Below are 10,298 nucleotides of genomic sequence, written 5' to 3'. Positions count from 1 at the left end.
TAAAATGCTCCACCAAGAAAATTCTTTTTTTGTACACCACTGTGAAACTTTGCAGTGATCATATCACTTCTACATCACATCAGAAACCAATCAACTGCTACAGCTACCTCTAGCTTTCATCCTAAGCCCACCATGAGATCCATCATCTACACCCATGCTCTCCATCAAAAATATATCTACTATGATCTCACCACCTAGGATGCACACCTTGGGGATCTGGGAAGGGGATTTCTACACTTACAATATGATACCAATACCATATCCACTCAAATCAACAGACCCAGATCGCACTCTGCCCTGCTACCATAACAACCATGTGACAAGGACAACAGAATCCCTCTTATTGTCACCTGCAGCCCCCAACTTGAACACCTTGAACAAGTCATTAATTACCTCCAACCTCTCTTGGAAAATGATGGCCGTCTGTAGTCTTGGGGCACAAACCTGTCCTGGCTTAGAGGCAGCCCCCCAACCTCACACAATGTCTCTCCGACAACAGAACACCTACATTCTATTCTCATTAAGCCACCAAGTCTGTTCCCGACCAAGGTGCCAGGTATGCTCCATTATCAACACCGACTGTATCATCACTAGACCAAACAATATGGATTATCACAAGGGCAGGCAATTATTTTCGATGGAGGGCCACTTACCATGTTTTGGCAAGCTGTCAAGGGCCGCATGGATAGCCCCACCCCTTGACAGGTGCCCCACTCCCTGGTCACTATCTTGTGACCAGAAGTCCTGCTCCGTAACCCCTGACCTTTGCCACCAGAAGTCCTTCTCCTTCCCCCAGAAGTACTCCTTTCAGCAAGGGGTTTTGCCATCTCAGAATTAGAAAAATACCAAATTATATTCTAAAAAGCAAACATCTACAGCATTCATTAATTTGATTTCAAAATATATTTTTGTCCTGATTTACATGTGTTTGTGTAGTGCACATAGAGGTGACTGTACAATAGCTTAAAATGAAGTCTTACTTTTATATATTGGGAGGTGGGTATAGTTTTGTGGGAAGCTGTGGGTGTGTGGGTATGTGGAAGGTGGGTATGGGGTTTGTGGGGGATTGTGTGGCGGGGGAGGGGGGCTGGAGTGTGTGAGGGAGTGTGCATGTGGGGGTCTGCATATATGGCAGTGTGAGGAGGGTGTGGGTACATGTGTATGGTGGGTCCTAGTGCCTCTGGCTCCTGTCAGCTTTGACAGGCAGCCAGGAGCAAATAAATATTAGTTTACTAATTTTTTTAGGGTGGGTGCGGGGCCCCCATGGGCTGGATAGAATGGCCTGGCAGGCTGGATCCAGCCCGGGGGCTGTATTTTGCTCATCCCTGGATTATCACATCTGGGGTTCACTGTCCTGCTCATCTACCGATGTCATATATATTAGTGTTTCCCAACCAGTGTGTCACGGCACAAAAGTGTGCCGTCAGATATGAACAGGTGTGCTGCGGAATTTTGCCATGGCAATGAGCTACAATTATGAGCTATACTGGTTATGAGGATGGGGAATGCCTTAAAAGGTGTGCCATGAAAAAGTTTTATTAATGTGAGTGTGCTTTGGGCTGGAAAATGTTGGGAAATGCTGATATGTCATCACCTGCTTACAGTGCCCTTCTGCTGCCTACATGGATGAGATGGGGCAATCTCTATGTGAAAGAATGAATGAACACCAATTGGTTATCATTTCCAGAAAGACATACGGTCCAGTAGCAGAACACTTCATCTCCCTGGACATTCTACCACTGACCTCAGAGTAGCTGTCCTTTAACGGCAAAACTTTCAAAACCAACTTGAACTCAAAATTGTGTTGCAATAAATCATCCACAGGCTGGATTGTGTTAGGTATGATCTCAAAAGACATTATGGATACTTCTCCCATTACTTGGACTAGCTTGTATAAGCCTCAGTCTCTCAATAGGTTAAAGGCTTTGTTTTATCCTTTGTGATCTCTTCAATTCATCTTCACCTCTCTTAGGAGTACCCCTTTGCACAACCTCTTCCTCCCTATTTCCCTATCCTTTGTATTTAAATTATTCTATTCCTTTCTGTCTAGTAGTCCTGTTCTCTGCAAATCCATTAATAAAATCTGATGATGTAGGTTGTTGCCTACAAAGCTTATTCATTGCTGAACGAGCTGGCTTATAAGGTGCCACTCTGACCTGGCTTCTGCCTAATCACTAAAAGTCAAGCTCAGGAATTTAACATGTGGTGCTTTTAGTGCACTAGTATAAAACGTAATCAGCCGTTGCAGAGACTTCACAAGACTCCATTTCAGGACTCTTAAGACTTTGTACATCAAAGCTCCTTTAAACTATTCTAACAGTGAATGTAATTTACACCCACTCTAAAGTAAATTGCAGGGTGCAGTTAAATGAAGAAGGACTCTTGCTACAGCTCCAGAGGTGTGAGTTAAAGCATTATCAGATGCCAGCCACAGGCTGCTCATAGTTAATCTAGCTGCAAGTGGGCGCATCTACACGAGATGTTAAATATGCAGTAGACTAATTCTACTGTGCATTAATGCATCACGGCAAAAGCTGTGCTAATGGGCTAACGTGCAGTAGAATTAGTCTGCTGTGCATTAACATCACTTTAAGACCGTGTGCTGGCACTACTGTGGAGTAATGCTAGTTACTGCACATGAGTTAGCACCTGTTATGACAGGTACTAAATTTAATGCATGGTAACAACAGCACATTAATGTACATGTAGACACACCTGTGTCTACATGAGTGGCCATGTCTACATGAGACACTGACTGCGTAATAGCATGATACCACTGCACAGCAGTGTTATGTGGCAACAGCTAGGATTAAGCTACTGTGCAATAACGTCATGAAAAGATGTTTGTCAGCACTACTGCACAGTAACTCAGGTTACTGCATGGTCGTTTAGTATTTGTTTATACATAGTTAATCTAGGTGTTTATATAAGTATTAAATGACGGCACAGTAACAACTACACATTCAGGGTCTCATGTAGAAGCAGCCAGTGAGTACCAAATCACTGTGGCTGAAAAGTCAGGGTTGACTGGCTATTATACTAGCACCTTACTCCTTTGTGCACTGTTGGCTATGGAAACTGGTGTGGTCATGACAGCTTGATAGACTTGGGCAAAATTTTGACATTTTTTACATTGACATTGATGGAGTGGTGTAAGGCTGCCACCTCAGGGTAAATGAGAATCAAGCTCAGTGAATTTGATGCAATGTTGGCATGAAGAACTACCTGCACTTCATATGAACAGCACAGAAATGCCCCCAACCCATCAATCTAGCAGTAATATTGTCATTTTCAAATACTGGTTAGAGACATCTGAATCTCAGTGTTTTCAGAAGCGGTTATGAGACAAAGCTGGCCAAGTCTTGGTTCCTATCAAGGGCCAAATCATAAATGGATATTTATTACTGCCACCCCATTACTTAGTATGTGGGTATCTGCTGACATGAAGTCATCTGAAGATGAAAACGATGAAACTGAGAATAAACATTTTGGTGATAATTTATATCAAGTCAAATGTTTCTTTGCTCTGTGTATTCTTATATGAATCCAAAGGGATTGGGATCAGAGTTGTTTCACTTGCTTGACTACCATATAGTGGCCAATGAACAGCGATGGCTGAAAACCTGAAAAAAGAACCTTTTAGGAGTTCTTAGAATAATTCTACGATCTCTTGAACTGGAGAAGTGACGTGCTCAGCTTTGAATTTAGGGGGCACTTATCTAGTGTGGAACTACAGAGCCCAGTTTTTGCAGAGACTCTGAGGAAAGACCAGGAGAAAAAGTTCTGAAATCTTCCAGAGATTCTGGGACTCTTTCCTGGGAAGTGATGTGAATCCCATTGCTTGAAATATTTACAACTAAAATGAACAATCTAAGGAATAATCTTGTACTAGTAGGGTAGAAGTCACCATAGGTGACCTTCTCAATATTCATCTAATTTCTGTGTTTATATTAAGGAATTATTTTCTTATTGAAAAGGACTTCAGTCCATAAACATATAGCACAGTTTATGTGTTGTTAACTTCCTTTTACTTTATTTAGAAATACATTTATAAATCAATTCACATTTTCTGTAGTTCTAACTGTAAGCCTCAGAATACAGAGCTTCAGTGCCACCTAATGGCCAAATAGTGAGTATTTTCTGTAGCCAACCAAGTAGATTTTTTTTGTGTCATGTTGACTCCTTCTGTTTCAATATGTAATCTAGGAATTGAATCTAAACCCCTTTTAAGTTGCAGCCTCAACAATTTAAATGCGTCCTTAATAAATGTTGATGATTTCCTACACTTTTGTCTTTAATTTTTAATGTTCCGTTAAAAAGGTTATTAGCAAGATGAGTGTGATTTTTGGGGAGGGGGAAGGGGGTTGTTTGTTTTTTCAAGCCATGTACTCTGCTCAAGGAACTTATAACACAAGACAGTTTTGTGACTGATCCAGGTTTGGGAATAACTGGACAAGGTGGGAAGCCTATGAGATGAAGTTATTTTTCTTTGTGGGGGATATCATGCAGATGAGGTCCCTGGTCATGGCACTTTGATGCATCTCTCTGTTAAATGAAGCCTGATTTTTAAGCATACATTTCCTATTAACTTCAGCTGCTGTTTTAAAATCATACCTTTAATCTTTTATTTTACTTTACTAGTAGTAAAGTACATATTTTCTTGTAAAAAGCCTAATATAAGAGTTAACAAAAGACATTAAAGAATTGGTAAAATAAGAGATGAGTAACGGTAACAGTGAATGTCTATCTGAGCTTTTAAGGTTTTCATACGTGTGTCACCATATATATGTGTGTGTGTGTAATATATATATTGGAGACTGATCAAACTGCCCTTCATATTTTTGTGCATGCGAAGGTACAAGATGGGCTGGTATTGAAATACCTGACTTGTACCTTTTAAAATCCTGATGTTGCAAATATCTTTTTTTTAATGAGACAAAGAGAAAACTGGACAATAGAACAACAGAGAAAAAAACATGATAGTGGTTCATCTGTTCAGTTATTTGATGTTCTTTTTTGTTACAGTTTCTGGGACTTTGCATTATCTTGTGTGTGAGTCTGATTTTTAGCTATTGTGGCATAGTATTAAAGTGTGGAAATACAGTTTCTGAAACACCTTCTTTTTCTGACAAAATGATGCACTTAAGAGTACATGAAACCCTGAGACAATGCTAGTTTCAGGACTCAAATTCCTTTAATTTCTGAATGTGTTTAGATGTTTCTGGTATCTGCCAAATATGAAAAAATACTTTTCTATGCATCATGTGAACAGTAACCCTCGTTGGGTTAAATGTGCCTTCCTACTTAGTTCCCTGTGAACAGATGAAATAATAGCAGGTGAAGCATGTTGAGCCTGGGGTTAGGGTAAAGCATAACCTAGGTTGATAACATGAGTCTAGCGCTGCAATAGCCTTTTAGCAAACATTTTGCAGGAATTGAAGGCTCCAAGGATGAGAAGGACGAACCACGGGCAACGGTCATTTTCTCCTGCATCATTTACTCCCCCAGGCAAGCAAAGGTTTCTGGTGTAAGTGAATATTGGTCTTTTTGAGACAATTTACGTTATCCCTCATGGATCCCAGGATACATAGGGGAAGCAGACAGAAAGCAATTAGGAGGCAGGGACAGGAGGGTTCCTGAAGGAGGATGTTGCCATGGGAGCCAGAAATGTCATGAAGCACTTACTCAGGCCTGGGTTACCATACAGATCGCCACACCTTTCCCTATTCTCTCCTAAAGTTGTAGAGTATAAACTCCCTACCAGACTTGGGTTGGTAGAAAACAGTCACTTGCAAAGAAACATTCAAATGGAAACTCCACAAAGCCAGACTTGGGAAGCTTCCAAACCTGTATCACAATTAATCCAAATGGCAGACACTGTTGACCCCTGTTTTGTATACCAATACTTTTATGACACTTGTGATTGACAGAAACGGTTTCCAGGTTTGTTTTTTAATCACAACAGAAACCTTTTTTGAACAAATAAACTTTCTCTGCAGTACTTGCAATACAGACTTTGCAGCTTTGCACTAGTGAAAATATAACTGGATAGAAAGTTACCTTCCTGCTTCCATTGGCCAGGCTGAGAGAGACATTAAAAATAAACAAACAGCACAATACTGCAAGAGAGGTCATTTCAATTTTAGTTGCCTAAGGCAATGGAAAAAGAAACTGTTTCCTTTGAAATACATGACTTTTCATTTTCTCCCTTTATTGCAACTTTTTTAAAACCACATTTTGAGCCAGGTGATGGTATTTTTTTCCTCTTTGCAGGGGCAGATGATTATGTTATTATACATTTCATCCCCCACCAGCCTTAGGTAGTGATCCTAGTGCACAGAACAGATGCCACCTTAGAACCTGGACTCCCTGTCTATAAATACTACGCATCATTTTCAGACCGTTCTGTAGCGTACCATAGCATTGGTCTCTGAATGAAAAATTTCACAGAAAAAGGAAGACAGGTTGGTAGTTACAGTTTGTTTAAGCTTTTTGGTATATAAAGTTATTTTCTTCTGAGTTGTAATTGGCTTCTTATTTTATTATGCATTTGTTTACAGAGTCCCTTTAGTCCATGGACATGTTTATTTACATTAAAACTGTCCTTCCACAGGTAAATATGATGCTGAAAAAAAAATTAATTCCTCTTGCCTTTTGTACACAATCCACAAGGGGGCGAGAATGCCTAATATATGCAGGAATTAAAACAGTTTTGCATTTCAAAACTGACCACCCGTAACAGATTAGCAGATTAATATTTTGCTCTAAAGGATCTGGCCTTTACTGTTGACATCAATTTATATCCAACCCAGACTTTTACAGTTGTAAAAGTCATTGGGACTATAAAATTTACAATAGATGTCTGTTCTTGGTGTACTCTGTACAGCACCCCATAACCAGCAACTTTTCTTGCAAAACCCATCTACTGCTGTAATGGCTTTCTCAGCACCAGTAAAGCCAGCATGTCAGCTACACATTTTTTCAATCAAAAGCCTAATTATTTTATTAATCAGCACTTATTTTTTTCTGATGAAGGTATTTTGTGTTGTGCTGCAGCTTATCACTGATCTCCCTTCCAAATAAAGCAGTGTGGCTATTTATGGACATGGCTTAAACAACTGCAGATCTCATGTACCATATTAGAACTTTTTGAAAAGCAGCCAAAGTACAGAGGTCAAGTTTCCTGTACTATAAGCAACTTAATAGGACACAAGATCACAGCATGGCTTGTAAATATCTGGCAGTACAGTAGCTGGTAAAGTATGAAGTTGTACATATTTCACTAATCACTTGCTTCAAACAATAAATTTTAACATATTTATAAACACCATGAAATCCAAATAGGATCAACTCAAGGGCCTATTACTGCTTCCATTGAAGTCAAGTGAGAATCTTGTCACTGGCTTCAGGGCAACAAGATCAGGAACAGGCCCCACAGGTTGCTTTGGCAGATACTATGTAAAAGTGTTGCAGATAAAGAGGTTTTTGTGTTGCAGATAAAGAGATGACATCCACTGTGTACTGTGTTAGAAGCTGGGTGACAACGTGGGTGATGTGATCATGTTCTACAGTTTTCTCTGTGCTGCAGTATGATGGTCCACAATATTTTTTTTAGTTTTTCTCAAAACCAGTGCTTGTGGTAGCCCTCTATCCGACCATTTTTCAGAGGAAGTGAATCTCAGGAGTTGTACAATGAGGTGTAAGGGAATAGATATTTTTCTTATGTGCCCATAAAATTGGCTATTTATGGAAAAGATAATAAGAAAGGATTTAATGCTGAACACAGAAAGTTGTGATGCCTTACCCCAAAATCAATGTATTTACCAAGAGAATAAGGCAAAAATGCATATTAGCAACCCCAGAAGACTATCTCCTATGTTTAGGAGACCATCAAAGAGGATTTAAATACCAATTCAAGATCACACTTGGGATAGTTTGAAGAGCAATTTTCTTAGTCAGGTGATTAGAATCATGGTGCAAAATTCTAATGAGAAGGACCAATGCAATGTGCACGGCAAACAGCTTTGAAATGGAAAAAAAAGATTTCTTTAGTGCCAACTTAGGCAACAACTCTTCAGACTACATCACAGATTCTCTTAAACACCTTATAAGTTACTGGAAAGTTGATATAAAATTTATGAGTTAGTATCATTCAATGATAAATGTAATGTCTGAAACCATACAGTTGCCTTTTTAAAATACTTAAATGCTGAGACTGGTCTAAGTATAAATTTGCACATATTGAGAAGGGCATCATTACATCACTTTTGTCCAGCTCCAAACCAGTCTGCCTTTTTTGACAATGTATGTATTTTATAAATATTAACCATTATGAATATCAGCAAGATTTTGCACATTGATAAAGTCAGACTTACTACTGCATTCTTTTAAAACGGGTCAAACCAAGTATCACTTTTACCACCGGCTGGGACAATGTTACCAATATTAATCAGCTTAGAAGAGCAGCTTGATTCCAACAGTTTTACTGTCATTTTTATGTTCACGCTATGTGGGGATATTCTCCTGTTTACACACCTGGGTTTACATGACAGCCACATCATAGCTTTATTCATTTCCATTTTCATGCTGTTTTTCTTTTTAACTGAAGAGGAAGAGCCAATGAAACAAATGGGAAAGAATGGTGTTGTCATTTCAGTATTAAATTTTGGATACATTGCTAAGTGGATTATAAGCATTACTAAGGACTTGATCCTACAGTCCTCACTGAAGTAATGACTTAAATGGCAGATTTGCCAAAGAGACCACAAGATTTGGATCTTCAAGAGCAAGGTACCAATTGCATTATTGTCACGCAAGGATGTTCTCCTTCCAAAGATTTGAAGTAAATTAATATGAATTCATTTCAGTAGGATTAGCTGGCAGTCATGTCTGAAAAAAATAGAGTAGTTGTCCCACAGTGGAATGTTTTTACTGATCAATGCTGGTTATTTCCCAAGTCACTGCAAATGATTTTGATGTGATACAAGTCTTGTAGGCTGATATAGCAAACTTCCATTGTAAACCAAGTGATTGGAGATAGCATAGGAGGAAAAAAAAACTCCCACATCCTCACCAATTTAGGTAATTCTTCAAGCAGGATATAATAAAAATACAAAAGAACAAAGTCTACTATATAAATGAAAGAGGATTTATAAAATTACAAGTTTAATAGATAAATATAATAAATACTTTATGCATCATAATTCTGGACAACTACATTTAAAGCAAGTATGTTGGCAAGTCACAAAAAAGTTGCTTCTTGGCAACTTTATTTTCTGATAATACCACATTGACAGGCATGTTACAATGTTATTTAATGAGGCTTTATGCTGTAATTCTGTTTAAATCCTGCTGTCCTACTGAGCTCACCATGACACATACATGGGTGCAATGCACTTTCTATCTGGGAATGTTTTCTTGCACACCAACACAGTTTTACAGGTAGATGTTCTACTTACCAAGGAGAAGGGGGAAGTTTAAGGGGGGGGGGGGAAATCGGGAAATGACTTCTAGAAAAACTAAAGCATTTCTTAACTTTTTATTGACATTGGCAAATTAAAATAGAATAAATTAACAATATTTTCTCAAAAAAATGTTTTGTACAAAAATACTGTCAAAATTTCCTAAAAAGCTTTCAACACAGTAGTATCTTTTCATGTACTGAATAAACTATATTAGCACAGTGTCAAAATGCTGAAGACAGAACAAAATAAAAGTCTGTGAAATGTTTGCCACTGACTAGTCAACATTCCATCCACACCATATTATTGGCTGTACATATGGGGGAAGGGGAATGGGGAGCAGACTTTAAGTTAACAGTATTACTCTTCCTGATCTGAGAGGGTTGGGCCCACGGCTGTTAAGCTTCCAGTTTAAGCATACTGAAAAAAAAATTAAAAATAAATGTAATAGCCTGCACTGCGATGCATAGTTAAAAATTAAGCAAGATGGCAGCGTTTTGTGCAGTAATATCTGCCCTTCAAAGTTCATGCAACCCACTAATGCAACGGTTTGGCCCTGCTCACACGGAATTTGAGTGGCTTGGAAATCATCACCTACAAAATCCACAAGATGAAGCAATTTGCCAAGGTTAATATCTAACAGTTCAGCCCTGTGGACATGATGCGCATGTTACTGTGAAGAAAGTAATGGGGGGTGGGGGGTGGGAAAGAAAGAGGGGGGGAGAGGAAGCAAGGGAGAGAGAGAAAGAGAGGGGGAGAGAAAGATGGGGGGCAAGGGAAAGAGAAAGAGTGAGAGAAAGAGAAGGTGGAAAGATGGAGAGAAAGGGAGGGGGAGAT

The sequence above is a fragment of the Gavialis gangeticus genome, unplaced genomic scaffold, assembly GCF_001723915.1.
Source record: "Gavialis gangeticus isolate Ggan-Ray unplaced genomic scaffold, GavGan_comp1, whole genome shotgun sequence".
NCBI classification, from domain to species: domain Eukaryota; kingdom Metazoa; phylum Chordata; order Crocodylia; family Gavialidae; genus Gavialis; species Gavialis gangeticus.
This window is presented reverse-complemented; position numbering follows the sequence as displayed.